This window comes from Ranitomeya variabilis, chromosome 1 (assembly GCF_051348905.1).
Source record: "Ranitomeya variabilis isolate aRanVar5 chromosome 1, aRanVar5.hap1, whole genome shotgun sequence".
In the NCBI taxonomy this organism is placed as follows: Eukaryota; Metazoa; Chordata; class Amphibia; order Anura; family Dendrobatidae; genus Ranitomeya; species Ranitomeya variabilis.
The window spans coordinates 192,043,977-192,059,459 of NC_135232.1; the positions used below are offsets into that span (position 1 = coordinate 192,043,977).

A 15,483-nucleotide genomic window follows, 5' to 3' on the forward strand; every position below is an offset into this window, starting at 1 on the left:
AACTATGAACTACAATATTCTTTCATTATCCTAAATCACCCTAAAATGAATCACCATAAAATGGCTGCTGCATTACCTGCCTTGGCTTTTATACAGGCTATAATAGTCCCTCCTGATTGACTGCACTATACCATGTGATGCTTCGTGCCAATTAAATCTCAAATGGTTTGAATTCAGCGGTAGATTAAAATTTCATAAAATTTTAGACAAATTTGATTTATTATTGAATTGATTCTCCCATCTTTATATTGTATTTATTACAGAATGTACTGTGTTATGCACAATATTTCTAAACTTCACCTAATCTATATAGTGCAGTGTGTACATTATTAATATTAAAAACAGTACATGTCATAAAATCTATACCTGTCTTCTTACATTTTCCTGTAATTGTATTGATGGTAAATTGCAATTAATATAAAATAGCACTTTAGTCAGTTTTCCTTCTGTTCACCGAATATTCCTCGCTAACTATAATTTTGGTAGAAAATAATACAGATGTAAAAGACATTACTATACGACTCTGACCCCTTGCGGTTCGAAGTCGCACTTCCACAACAGAGTTTTCAGTGAGGACAGCTGCTTTGACATGAAGGGCTTAAGTGCAATGTGGTCTCCAGTTGGCACAAGGCTTCAATAAATGAAAGGCACAAAAATATAGAGGGTAAAATGCACTAAGCCCCCCCTGCTCCTTCTATTCCTACCAGCATATCCAGTCACACTGCCACTGACTTAATGAACAACTTGCTGAAGATACACATGAAGACAAGCTGTTTCCTCTGCTGGAAGGTAAGACTATAGAAGGATAATCTTCAGATCATGTAGAATATGTAGATAATTTTATCATTCTTGTCATAATTAATAAGGGTAGTAAAGATTTGTAGCTTTGGGATAAAGTTTCTGTATTGTCCATCTAACTTTAAGCAGTATTTTGCATTACAGGACAGTATATGATGAATATAATGTGAGAGACCACCACTCAAAATGTTTTTTAAGAAGGGAGGTCCTCTAAAGAAGAGGCCAGTATATTCCGTTGTGTTCTTACAATCGATGGGACTTTTTTAACAGCTGTCTGAATGTATAGCCAAGTATATGGCAGAAATGTACAGCTGTATGCGTCTGCTAATGTATACTTAAAAAAAATGTATACTGCTTGGTATACACTGTGTGCAGAATTATTAGGCAAGTAAGCGTTTTCATATCACCATTTTTATACATATTTTCCAACTAAAAGCTTTATAAACTTGAATACTTATTTTATGAAGCAGATCAGGTGATGTGTATTTTGTGTAATGAGGGAGGATGTGGTCTAAGGATATAACACCCTTTATTAAGGTGTGCAGAATTATTAGGCAGCTTGTTTTCCTCATGAAAAAAAAAGATTTAACTGTCTCTGAAAAGTCAAGCTTTTTTTTACAAGTCTAAGGGTATGTTTCCACATGCCGGATTACATCAGGATTTGCTGTGGACTGGTAGCTGCGTCCAATCCGCAACGTCCAGATGTTACAGCATAGTGGAGGGGATTTTATGAAATCCCATATCCACTATGTGCGCAGGGACGCATCCGGCGGCCCTGCTTATCCGGACATGCGGCGCATCTTTATAGACAGCAGCATGTCAGTTTATCTTGCGGAGACGCCTAATCGCTTGTGCAAACAGGTCACAGGTGAGGATGTTACCTTTACTAGTCTTTCAAACCCATTTGTGTCAACTCCTGTGCATGTTATCAGGCCAAAATCACCAGGGTATGTAAACTTTTGATCAGGGTCAGTTGGATGTTTTGGCTTGTCATTATGATTTAAAAAGAGAAAACACAGTAATTTGACAATAAATGGCTTCACTCAACCGCTAACCATGAGTGGAGAAAAAGTTTTGGTGTTATCATTCATATTCTCTGAAAAAAGGCCAAGAAAACAAAAATGTTGCTGTATGTAAATTTTTGAGCATAACTGTATACAGCAATACTATATTACAGTAATGCTGCATATAGCAATAATCATGGTCTCTTTTGAAGCCCAGCCATAGTCTGAGTTTCAATGGAGATCTGCCATGACAGTCACAGAGGTCATCGATAGACACTTTTCATAGCAACCCATTGGCGCCCCACAATAGCACCACAGGGGCGCCGATGGATGCATAGAAGAATGTGCCCCCATGCCAGCACTCTGTTAATGACAGCGGCATATAACAATTTAGCACACAGATGGGCTGCTAGAGGCAGATCCTGGCTAAGTGTTAAAGCCATTATCTGTCGGCATGGGTCGGGATCACCTTGTGACCCTGCTCCATACATATGCTACTACTTTTGACAAGCATGCCGTCTGACACTTATTTCAGTTTTTTATTACTTTGCAGTATTGCTTGTCCTTTCTTGTACATTTAGATTAAAGAAAAAAATGTGTAATTGGTGCTACTGCTCGCTCTTCTCCTATCTCTCTCACCCTACTAATTATAGCTGTGTATTTTTCGCAGACTACTCTCATCTTCACTCCTGCAGGTGGCTAACAAAGTACTGTATGGTGCAATTGTCCTATGTCTTTGGGCTTTCTCATACATTCTCTATTGCTGAGTTGTGAGCTCTGATGTACTCACTATCACCAATCACCCTAACATTACTGCTCCATTCCTGCCTTGCCTTTTATAATGACTATGATAGCCCCTCCTGATTAGCTATATCATGACCTTGAAGATATTATTGGAGAGCCTGCACAGTAGCACCTAAGGTCAAGTCAGTCTCTTTTTTACTGATACCTTTATCTGAAATGTGTAAAAAGGCATCACCCAATTTTTTGGCTATTTCACAATTTGAATTGCAAATTATTTATACGCTCTGACAGAAAGAAACCAATCACAAGCAGGAGGCAGGAGACAAGCTGAAGAGTACTCAGCATTTTGTGTCAGTAGACAACTATCTCTCTGAGGTCCTACCAAAGTTACCAGTACCCATAACTGTATTGGCATGCACAGAGCAGAGATATGATCTCCATTCACTACTGCTAACCCTTCCTGTTGACCGCAGGTAGTTTTAAGCCTGCGTTCTATAGAATGGCAGGGTGATTTACTGACTGAGGCATTGGCACACACAGGATATCATCGCGCTACGCTGGGCCTCTGATGTACTATGCATGAGTCAGTGCTATCATATTATCACGTTGGTCCACAATTCCCTCATCAGGATTCTGAATTAGGTAAGTATATGATTTATTTTCAATCACCTGCTAAGGTTCCTTTATAACCACGATTAGGATGCGCCACCATAGTTGGAATTAGGCCAGGGTCACACTAGCTTATTGCATCTGTTGCAAGAGCATTGGATGCGATATGCCAATGACAGTTGGCTACTGCTCTGCAAGCGGGAGCTGAGTGTCATGCTACTGTGGTCCGAGCCTCTCGCATAGAGAATCGGAGCACAGCTGCGGAGGAGGTGGAGAAAGTAATCTCCATCTCCTCCACTGCTGGCATCGGCGTATATTGCACTGCACTCGGATGATATCTGAGTGATGTGCGCTGTATCACTCACACTCATAGCCTTCTATGGGTGCGAGTGAGCCGAGACTCGGTCGAGTCTCGGTGCCAATCGCGTTCTCGCATGCCGATTCGGGCTGGAGAAAATAATCGCAGATGTGAGCTGCCCCATAGATGACTATTGGTCCCAGTGCTATGTTTTCTTGCATAGCACTCGTCCGTGTTCTACGCCAGTGTGACCCCGGCCTTAAGGTTACTATTTAGTGGCCCACTCAGATGTTTTGCTCCCCCTGAGCTGAACCCCCTAGCTATGCTTCTGCAAAGATGTCATGGGAAAAGTAGTCTGAATTAGAGGAAATATACTAAAGGGGAAGAAGCAATAAACATGGTAGAAAACTCAGAAATGGCGTATCAGATAAAACAAGTACATACTGTACAAGGTATACGGTAAATAAGAACTTTTCCATTAAATGCATGAGCCATGTCTCTACTTCTGTACTGATTAATCTTTGCAAAAAGTACAACTGCTAAATGCAATGATCTTTAGAAATGCATAACCAGATATGCAGCAAAAAGTGCTGAATCGATTAATGCACATAAAAAGGCAAGCTGATTTATTATACAGTTCTCTATGTATATACAGTATATAGCAGAAGGAAATTCCTAAACATCAAGCATTAGATTAGAGGTAGAATTATTTCTGTATAAGATGGACAACCTCTTATACCATTAATCTAAAAATGGAAAATGCTAAATAAATCTAATTTTTCCAACAATCTCCATTATTTATTTTCATGAATATGATGGCTCGATTTTTTCAATAGAGAACATGAGAATAATAAAAATGAGATCTATCAGGCAGCTAAAATCCAGGAATGAAAACTGCTTGCTCCACTGAAACCCAGCTGTGTTCTATAAGCGATGTAACAAAACAAAATTAAATTCAAGTGCCTGACATACTTCTACCACAAGCTGCAGCATTAAAAGTATCATTTCTCAAGTACACTTTTATAATTGAATAAGTGTTCAATTATTTACAGCATTGAGATCTAGCATCCATAGTTATATTGTGACGGTTCACTGAGAAGTCCGGGGATTTTAATGAAAGTACAGCCGTTACCCACAAAGTGCATTGGCAGAGAGAAAGCCAGAGATGTGTTCTTCATGATACAGAAGCTCCAGGAACAAAGGTGTAGAAAACCTTTAAGGGATTTAAATTGTACAACTGATGCCTATTAGATGCAGGCTTAATGCACCGTATGTGCAGAATGCAAGATGACATCCTTTAAGTAATGGAAATCTGGATTAAGTGGAGAAAGATCTCGTATAGGTCGGCTCCATTAAAGCCCAGTGATCCCATTATGAATAATGCTGCTCCATGACGAACAGTGGATAATGCATTTCACTGAGGCACAATATTTATCAGAACAAAATAACTACCTTTAATTAATATTTGGAAAAACTTTATTTAGGCATCATAGCTAACCTTTGGCACAGGTAATGGTCCCTTTTTAAGATATGAATTATTATTATTTCCATCAGTTTTTGCCATAATTTTGGCAAAAACTATTTGATGAATGGGTGTCGAAGTGTCAAAAGGGCGAGCAAATGACCAAAGAAAATTGTGTAGATTGCTCCTGAGTTCTGCTGACAGATTCCCAGAACAACATCGGAAAAATTAAGAACCCAAGTATTGGATAATTGCTGACTGTAAGGCTTAGGTCACCCCAGCGTATATTCTCTCATTCAAGAGAATTGGATCTATTATTCTAATCACACTCCAATCAAACGCTGATCAAACTTTGGTCACAGTGTGATACGATTTTCTTGCATGAGGAGAAGATTGAAAAAAAAAATGTCTCCATCTTCTCCATTCTATCAGTCTGCAAAAATTGGACTGCTCTCAATTGTCATCCGAGTGCAGTCTGATTTTTTTCAACACACTCATTGACTTGCATGGCCAACTGCGATCCGAGTACTGGATGCAAATCGAGCATGCTGATATTTTTTCCTTGTCCAAGGAAAAAAATCAGACATGTGTACAACCCTACAGAATAACATTGGTCCTAGTACTATTCAACGTTTTTTGTTGGATCACACTTGGACAGATAATCTGGTTGTCTGCACAAGTCTTTAACCCTTTAGCGGCCACTTATACACATTAAAACGGAATCCGCTAAGGGGCCTTCTTCCTTCATCATTTTAAGATAAGTGTAAAGCACCTCCTAGTGTCAGAAAATCTTCAGGGTTTCAGCTACCGGGGGTAGCTGAGACCCTGGAGAACACGAACAGGGATGATTTTTCCTGTCCCAATCGCATAAAAAAAGTGTGATCTGGTTTAACAATAATTTCCCTCTCCACTGACACGGTATAACGTGTCAGAGGAGAGAGAAATGATGTCCCCAGTTCCAAAAATGATGATGATGTGTTGACATATTCAGTAGGACAACCTAATGTTATCAAATTATATGCAGTACCTGTGAGTTCAAAATGCTCACTATACCCCTAGATAAAATCGTTAAGGGGTGTAGTTTTCAAAATGGGGTCACTTGTGTTTTTTGTTGCTGCTTTATGACCTTAGCGACCCCGCAAATGCATCATGCTGCGCACAATTTATTTAAGCTAAATGTGTGTCCCAAAATTCAATTGGTGCTCCATCCTTTCCAAGCTGTGCCGTTTGTGCAAACAGAACTTTTTGACTACATGTGTGGTTCTGCTGCACTCATAAGAATGTGGGTAATAAACTGTGGGGTCCACTTTTTCATGTCACTTCTTGGAAAAGTGAAAAAATTATGGCTAAACAACATTTTAGAGGTATTTTATTTTTCATTCCATTTTTCAATAATTTCTATATAGGTTTACATTTTTTTTCTGACAATAGTTTTGAAATATATGAGGGGTGGCTTTTACAATTCTATCACTTTTGGGGAGTTTCCAATATATGGGCCCCTCATTGTCCATTGAAATCTGAATCGGTCACTAAAGAAAGATTTTGCAAATTTGTTATAAAAATGAGATATTGCTAAACTTTTAACCCCTCTAACATCCTAATAAAATGAAATGAAGTTTGAAAAATAATGCAGATGTAAAGGGCAGAAATCACTGTGAACTGTTAAAGCATTCCAGAGATATTACCTCATAAAGTGACACTGGTCAGAATTGCAAAATTTGTCCTGGTCATTAAGGCTACTTTCACACTAGCGTCGTTTGACGGACGTTGCAATGCGTCGTTTTGGAGAAAAAACGCATCCTGCAAAGTTGCCCGCAGGATGCTTTTTTTCTCCATAGACTTGCATTAGTGACGCATTGTGACTAGTGTTGAGCATTCCGATACCGCAAGTATCGGGTATCGGCCGATACTTGCGGTATCGGAATTCCGATACCGGGATTCCGATACTTGCCGCGTATCGGATACCGGAATCGGAAGTTCCAAGATTCAAAATGCAGAAATTCAGCCAATGAGAATGATTCCAAGTGTGGGCACATCCTGTTTAGCATGGAGGGCATGAAACTACTGGCAAGGCTGTGATTGGCTGCTGAAATGATGTCATGATGCAGTTTAGAAGTCGCTGGCGCCATTTTGCGATCACTCTGCTGTGAATTCAGTTAGTGACAGGACGCTGTTTGCTGACTGAGGGACAGTTTAGAGATAGCGATTTGCTTCTTTGTGCTTTCCAAAGGCTAATTTAGCAACCGCTGTGTTCACCTACTATTCACCTTGCTTTTGCCTTGTAGCGCTGTTTTCACAGCGATCTGCAAGGTCTGTGTATGTGTGTGTGTGAGTGCAGCCCTCTCTCTAGTCTGAGTGCAGCCACATAGGCCATCCATAGCTGGTTGTATTCAGTTCAGGGAGGGTGGTTCATTGCCTCATACTGTTCTTTTTTTTTTTTTTTTCAAGTAGTGTAGTTTGCTGCTAATTTATTCAAAAAAATCCTATTAGTGTCTTTCCACCCGTCTCCAGCTAATTTGTGGAAAAACACTACATAGGATAACGTAGAGGTGGGTTTTTGGGCCTTGCAGCGCCGTTTACGGCTGTCTGCACGGTCTCCGTGTGACTGCAGCTCGCCCTGTAGTCTGTGAGCAGCCATAGCCTGGTTGTCTCCAGCTCAGGGTTGTTCACTGCGTCATACCGCCAAATCAATTTTCATTTTGTTTTAAGTAGTGCAGGCTGCTGCACATTTTTTCAAAAAATTCCTATTAGTGTCTTTCCACCCGTCTCCAGCTAATTTGTGGAAAAACACTACATAGGATAACGTAGAGGAGGGTTTTTGGGCCTTGCAGCGCCGTTTACGGCTGTCTGCACGGTCTCCGTGTGACTGCAGCTCGCCCTGTAGTCTGTGAGCAGCCATAGCCTGGTTGTCTCCAGCTCAGGGTTCTTCACTGCGTCATACCGCCAAATCAATTTTCATTTTGTTTTAAGTAGTGCAGGCTGCTGCACATTTTTTCCAAAAAATCCTATTAGTGTCTTTCCACCCGTCTCCAGCTAACTTGTGGAAAAACACTACATAGGATAACGTAGAGGAGGGTTTTTGGGCCTTGCAGCGCCGTTTACGTCTGTCTGCACGGTCTCCGTGTGACTGCAGCTCTATCCGTTGTCAGTTCAGCCCCCAAAAAATAAATAAATAATAAAGTTCACCAAACACACCAGTTACACCACTTTACATTTGTGTAGGCCACATTAGCTCATATTAAAGTCTAGTCCACACTTTAGAAAATTAGTGTTTCTTATACCTGTTAGGAGGAGTTGCTCAGGAATAAGCACACAAAGCCGTTAGTACTTTTCTGCTTATCTTTATCAGTCAACCAAGATGAAGAAGGCAGTGAGTAAGGCACGTGGGCGTGGGCGCGGAGCAGGGAGGGGACGTGGGGATTCTGTGCCTGCTGCGGGCACCGGTGACTCATCAGCACCCACTTTCACCAGGCAACAGTCGTTCATGCGCAGCTTTGTGTCAGAGCGCCGTACACCGCTGCTGCGTGAAGACCAAATTGAAGCCGTTGTCGGATGGATGGCAGCTAATGCATCAACTTCAATTAGTGCCACATCCTCTCAGACACAGAGCACTGGAGAGCAGCCATCTGTCTCTTCACCACCTGCCAAATTGCCCAGGCAGACAGAGAGCCCAGGACAGGAGCCGTCTCTACTTCTGTTCTCTGAATCTCTTGGCTTGGAAACAGGGGGCCAGCCAAGCAGCATTGGAGAAATGGAAGAAGAGGCAGGGTGCAGTGATGCCCAACAGCTTTTTCTCTCTTCCTCTGAAGAGGCGGGTGGGCCAGTGGCTCCGGTCACCACATCGCAGGCCGCATCAGCTGATGATGACACTCAGGTGCCACTTACTGGTGCGTGCTCTGCTGCTGAGACTACCCAGGAGGAGCAGTTGAGGGCAGAGGGTAGTGTAGATGATGAGGTCCTTGACCCATCTTGGCGTGAGGGACAGGAAGGTGGTGGGAGCAGCTCTGAGGAAGAGATTCCCCGTACGGCCCAAAGAGGGAGAGGGAGGGGGAGGGGGAAGACTGCGGATCCTGCAGCCTCCGCTTTGGCACCCGTTAGGAGCATGTCTCTTCCAAAAGCCAAAAAGGGCGCTCCCAAGACTTGCAGTGCCTGGTCCTTTTTTGACACAGTTGCAGATGACATTTGCTATGTCAGATGCAAGGTGTGTCATCAAAAAGTCAAAAGAGGGAAAAATGTCAGCAGCCTCAATACCTCCAACATGTGGAAACATGTGCGCACCAGGCACCCGGCGTTGTTAGAAAAACACACTGAAGAGCTAGGCCAACCAACAGCGGCAGCTACCACCTCTTCAGCTCGTGTTGCCTCTTCCTCCAGCTCACACGCAGCTGGTTCGGCTTCCTCCCAGGATCGCCGTGGAAGAACCTCTGGCCCTGTTGTCCAGAGACCCGCTGTAATTCCACCCGCAGCACCACTTTCCCAGTCATCCACACACTCCCAGCCCAGTCTACAGCCATCGGTAGTACAGGCATGGGAGAAAAGGCGGCCTTTCTCGTCAAACCACCCACGAGCACAGGCTCTGACTGCAGGCATTGCCAAACTTCTGTCACTGGAAATGCTGTCATTCAGGCTGGTGGAGACTGACAGCTTCCGTGACTTGATGTCATTGGCAGTCCTACAGTACAATGTGCCCAGCCGCTTTTACTTCAGCAGGCAAGCCGTCCCTGCCCTGCACAAGCATGTGGAGGGACACATAAAACACGCGCTACTGAACGCCGTCAGTAGCAAGGTCCACCTCACCACCGATGCGTGGACCAGTCAACATGGACAGGGGCGATACCTTTCCCTCACTGCCCATTGGGTTAATGTCGTTGAGCCGGGTACAGACCGTGCGAGTGGCGCAGGACGTGTCCTGCCCACTCCAAGGATTGCAGGAATCCATTCTGTACGCATTGACTCCTCCTCTTACACCAGTTCCTCAGAATCATCGCTGCAGGAGCCGTCACAGTCCACCTCCACATGGACCCGTGATGAACGTGTACCTGTTACGACCGACATGAGCACAGCCGTGGCCAAACGTCAACAGGCCGTCTTGAAATTAATTTTTTTGGGGAATCGTAGCCACACAGCGCAGGAGCTCTGGAATGCCATCAAGCAGGAGAGCGATGTGTGGTTTGTGCCAGCGAATCTCCAGCCAGGCATGGTAGTGTGTGATAATGGCCGAAATCTGGTGGCAGCTCTGGGCCTCAGCAACCTCACTCACATCCCATGTCTGGCACATGTGCTCAATTTGGTCGTGCAGAGCTTTTTGAGGGACTATCTGGATCTTGATACACTGCTGCACAAGGTCCGCCTAGAGTGTGCTCACTTGCGGCGTTCCAGCACGGCAAAAGCGCGCATTGCGGCTCTGCAGCGCCGACACCGCCTGCCAGAACATCGCATCATATGTGACCTACCTACCAGGTGGAATTCCACGTTACATATGTTGGAGCGGTTGTGTGAGCAGCAGCAAGCTGTAATGGAGTACCAGCTGCTTCAGGCGCAAAGAAGTCGCACTCAGCGCTGTACAGACTTCACAACCACAGAGTGGGCCACTATGAATGACGTCTGCCAGGTTTTGCGTCCCTTTGATTATTCCACGCGGATGGCGAGTGCAGATGATGCACTAGTCAGCATGACTGTCCCCCTTATCTGCCTGCTTGAAAAATCACTGCAAGCGCTAAGGGATGATGTTGTGGAAGAGGTGGAGGATGAGGATTCACCATTTCCATCATCTTCTGGACAGTCAGCGCCACGTGGTTCCTCACAAACGCGTAGGCAGGGGACAGTTTGTGAGGAGGATGAGGAGGAGTCAATGGAGGAGGAAGACATCCGTCCAGAGGAGGGAGTTACACAATTGTCCAGTACTCAGTGTGTACAGCGAGGGTGGGGTGATGACGAGCGGGCAGAGATCACGCCTCCAGCAGGGGACAGCGTTTCTTGGGCAGTTGGCAGTCTGCAGCACATGGTGGATTACATGCTGCAGTGCCTGAGAAACGACCGCCGCATCGCCCACATTCTCAACATGTCTGATTATTGGGTGTTCACCCTCCTCGATCCTCGCTACCGGGACAACGTAGAAAGCCTCATCACACCGTTGAACCGGGAGCGAAAAATGCGGGAGTACCAAGACACTCTGGTCAATTCCATCATCTTCTCCATTCCAACTGAGAGAAGTGCTGCTAGTGCATTCCAAAGCAGCTCAGTGCGTCCAGGCAGTGGTGGAGGCTCTGCACAAAGAGGGAGCAGAAGCAGTGCCTCTGCCCAAGGCAAGACCAGTATGGCCCAACTGTGGCACAGTTTTCTGTGCCCCCCACAAAAGTCTACACCATCACAGACGGCTCCAGTCAGCAGGAGGCAACGGTTCCGTCAGATGGTGACAGACTACATGTCTTGCCCTCTTGCTGTACTCCCAGACGGCTCTTCCCCTTTCAAGTTTTGGGTCTCAAAGCTGGATACATGGCCAGAGCTAAGCCAGTATGCATTGGAGGTGCTGTCTTGCCCTGCGGCCAGTGTATTATCGGAACGAGTCTTTAGTGCTGCAGGTGGTGTACTAACTGACCGTCGCATGCGACTATCCTCCGATAACGTTGACCGGCTTACTTTCCTGAAAATGAACAAGGCCTGGATCTCGCAGGAATTTGCCACTCCTCCTCCTGATTAAATAATTAGGTCACTGTATACGTTATCCAGGTCTCCTGTTGTGTTCATCTTTCTACCACCTGAACTTAAATTCCTGGGCTCCAACACCGCCAGTTGAGGCTCAGAAGTGCCGTCTGCACAGTCAAAACATACGACCCAGTGTTCTTGGGTTTCAGTAACGTCAGCTGATCCCCAGCTGTGTAGCTGGCAATGTGTCATGCGACCGCCACGCTGACACAACAACTGAAATGTAAGGGAATCTGTCCCCCCCCCCAAGGCGTTTGTTACTGAAAGAGCCTCCTTGTGCAGCAGTAATGCTGCACAAGGAAAAGGTAGCTATTTTGGTTTAGCTCCTTGCACACGCAGAACTTAACACTTATAAAATGTGTCCACTGATACCGTAAAACCGTCCCGGAGGTGGGACTTTCCTTCGTAATATGACGCAGCACAGCCGTCATTCCTCCCCCCCCGGCGCTGCGCCCCGGCTCCTCAGCGTTGTTTGATTCCGTCCCGGAGCCTGCGCTGTTATGTTATCCCGTGGCCAGGCACACTTAGCGCTGCCCGTCTTCTGGCATCATTTGGTGTCAGGATGGCTGCGCCTGTGCGGCCGCGCTGGCCGAGGGCCCGCCTCGCAGTGTCTTCTGATTTAATCCCACTGGGGGCCTGGGATCCATGGACATGCGCAGTGCATATCTGAACCTCCACCTCTCACTCATCTCCCTACGGCTTCTTCAGACTGTTCGGTGTCAGCTGGTCCCTAATAGCATGCCACGGCCGTGACACCGCACAGTCTTAAGAAGCCGTAGGGAGGGGAGTGAGAGGCGAGGATATGCACTGCACATGGCCATGGATCCCAGGCCCCCAGTGGGATAAAATCAGAAGACACTGCGAGGCGGGCTCTCGGCCAGCGCGGCCGCACAGGCGCAGCCAGCCTGACACCAAATGATGTCAGAAGATGGGCAGCGCTAAGTGTGCCTGGCCAAGGGATAACATAACAGCGCAGGCTCCGGGACGGAATCAAACTACGCTGAGGAGCCGGGGCGCGGCGCCCGGGGGGAGGAATGACGGCTGTGCTGCATCATATTACGAAGGAAAGTCCCACCTCCGGGACGGTTTCACGGTTTCAGGGGACACATTTTATAAGTGTTTAGTTCTGTGTTTGCAAGGAGCATGATGAAAAGAGCCACCTTTTCCTTTTGCATCTTTTGTGCTGCACAAGCTGGCTCTTTCAGCTACAAACGCCTTGGGGGGGGGGGGTTAAAGGTTCCCTTTCGACTTTCTCAGGCTTCGGCCTATTTTGTGTTCCTCTGCTTTTCCACCTGTCCCTGGGCTCCAACACCGCTAGTTGTTGCCTGGTAGTGCTGTACGCACAGTCAACAGTCCCTCCTCTGTTATTGGGGTTCAGTAACGTCAGCTGTTCCCCTGCTGTGTGTGTGGCAATCCCTCCTCCACCTCCTCCTCCTCCACCTGTCCCTGGGCTCCAACACCGCTAGTTGTTGCCTGGTAGTGCTGTACGCACAGTCAACAGTCCCTCCTCTGTTATTGGGGTTCAGTAACGTCAGCTGTTCCCCTGCTGTGTGTGTGGCAATCCCTCCTACCTCCTCCACCTCCTCCTCCTCCACCTGTCCCTGGGCTCCAACACCGCTAGTTGTTGCCTGGTAGTGCTGTACGCACAGTCCCAACAGTCCCTCCTCTGTTATTGGGGTTCAGTAACGTCAGCTGTTCCCCTGCTGTGTGTGTGGCAATCCCTCCTCCACCTCCTCCTCCTCCACCTGTCCCTGGGCTCCAACACCGCTAGTTGTTGCCTGGTAGTGCTGTACGCACAGTCAACAGTCCCTCCTCTGTTATTGGGGTTCAGTAACGTCAGCTGTTCCCCTGCTGTGTGTGTGGCAATCCCTCCTCCACCTCCTCCTCCTCCACCTGTCACTGGGCTCCAACACCGCTAGTTGTTGCCTGGTAGTGCTGTACGCACAGTCCCAACAGTCCCTCCTCTGTTATTGGGGTTCAGTAACGTCAGCTGTTCCCCTGCTGTGTGTGTGGCAATCCCTCCTCCACCTCCTCCTCCTCCACCTGTCCCTGGGCTCCAACACCGCTAGTTGTTGCCTGGTAGTGCTGTACGCACAGTCAACAGTCCCTCCTCTGTTATTGGGGTTCAGTAACGTCAGCTGTTCCCCTGCTGTGTGTGTGGCAATCCCTCCTCCACCTCCTCCTCCTCCACCTGTCCCTGGGCTCCAACACCGCTAGTTGTTGCCTGGTAGTGCTGTACGCACAGTCAACAGTCCCTCCTCTGTTATTGGGGTTCAGTAACGTCAGCTGTTCCCCTGCTGTGTGTGTGGCAATCCCTCCTACCTCCTCCTCCTCCACCTGTCCCTGGGCTCCAACACCGCTAGTTGTTGCCTGGTAGTGCTGTACGCACAGTCAACAGTCCCTCCTCTGTTATTGGGGTTCAGTAACGTCAGCTGTTCCCCTGCTGTGTGTGTGGCAATCCCTCCTTCACCTCCTCCTCCTCCACCTGTCCCTGGGCTCCAACACCGCTAGTTGTTGCCTGGTAGTGCTGTACGCACAGTCCCAACAGTCCCTCCTCTGTTATTGGGGTTCAGTAACGTCAGCTGTTCCCCTGCTGTGTGTGTGGCAATCCCTCCTCCACCTCCTCCTCCTCCACCTGTCCCTGGGCTCCAACACCGCTAGTTGTTGCCTGGTAGTGCTGTACGCACAGTCCCAACAGTCCCTCCTCTGTTATTGGGGTTCAGTAACGTCAGCTGTTCCCCTGCTGTGTGTGTGGCAATCCCTCCTCCACCTCCTCCTCCTCCACCTGTCCCTGGGCTCCAACACCGCTAGTTGTTGCCTGGTAGTGCTGTACGCACAGTCAACAGTCCCTCCTCTGTTATTGGGGTTCAGTAACTTCAGCTGTTCCCCTGCTGTGTGTGTGGCAATCCCTCCTCCACCTCCTCCTCCTCCACCTGTCCCTGGGCTCCAACACCGCTAGTTGTTGCCTGGTAGTGCTGTACGCACAGTCCCAACAGTCCCTCCTCTGTTATTGGGGTTCAGTAACGTCAGCTGTTCCCCTGCTGTGTGTGTGGCAATCCCTCCTCCACCTCCTCCTCCTCCACCTGTCCCTGGGCTCCAACACCGCTAGTTGTTGCCTGGTAGTGCTGTACGCACAGTCAACAGTCCCTCCTCTGTTATTGGGGTTCAGTAACGTCAGCTGTTCCCCTGCTGTGTGTGTGGCAATCCCTCCTCCACCTATTCCTCCTCCACCTGTCCCTGGGCTCCAACACCGCTAGTTGTTGCCTGGTAGTGCTGTACGCACAGTCAACAGTCCCTCCTCTGTTATTGGGGTTCAGTAACGTCAGCTGTTCCCCTGCTGTGTGTGTGGCAATCCCTCCTCCACCTCCTCCTCCTCCACCTGTCCCTGGGCTCCAACACCGCTAGTTGTTGCCTGGTAGTGCTGTACGCACAGTCCCAACAGTCCCTCCTCTGTTATTGGGGTTCAGTAACGTCAGCTGTTCCCCTGCTGTGTGTGTGGCAATCCCTCCTCCACCTCCTCCTCCTCCACCTGTCCCTGGGCTCCAACACCGCTAGTTGTTGCCTGGTAGTGCTGTACGCACAGTCAACAGTCCCTCCTCTGTTATTGGGGTTCAGTAACGTCAGCTGTTCCCCTGCTGTGTGTGTGGCAATCCCTCCTACCTCCTCCACCTCCTCCTCCTCCACCTGTCCCTGGGCTCCAACACCGCTAGTTGTTGCCTGGTAGTGCTGTACGCACAGTCAACAGTCCCTCCTCTGTTATTGGGGTTCAGTAACGTCAGCTGTTCCCCTGCTGTGTGTGTGGCAATCCCTCCTACCTCCTCCACCTCCTCCTCCTCCACCTGTCCCTGGGCTCCAACACCGCT

General features: G+C 47.5%; 1 protein-coding gene across 2 annotated transcripts in view; it reads left to right on the forward strand.

The window, feature by feature from the left end:
- The first annotated feature begins 677 nt into the window (after positions 1–677).
- CTXN3 (cortexin 3) overlaps positions 678–15,483 on the forward strand; it is a 138,185-nt gene continuing 123,379 nt past the window's right edge. The window contains exon 1 of one of the 2 annotated variants that reach the window (XM_077280811.1): positions 678–789. The gene's annotated coding sequence lies outside the window, so the exon portion shown is untranslated. The remainder of the gene's footprint in view (positions 790–15,483) is intronic. The other variant, XM_077280812.1, reaches the window with a different exon arrangement.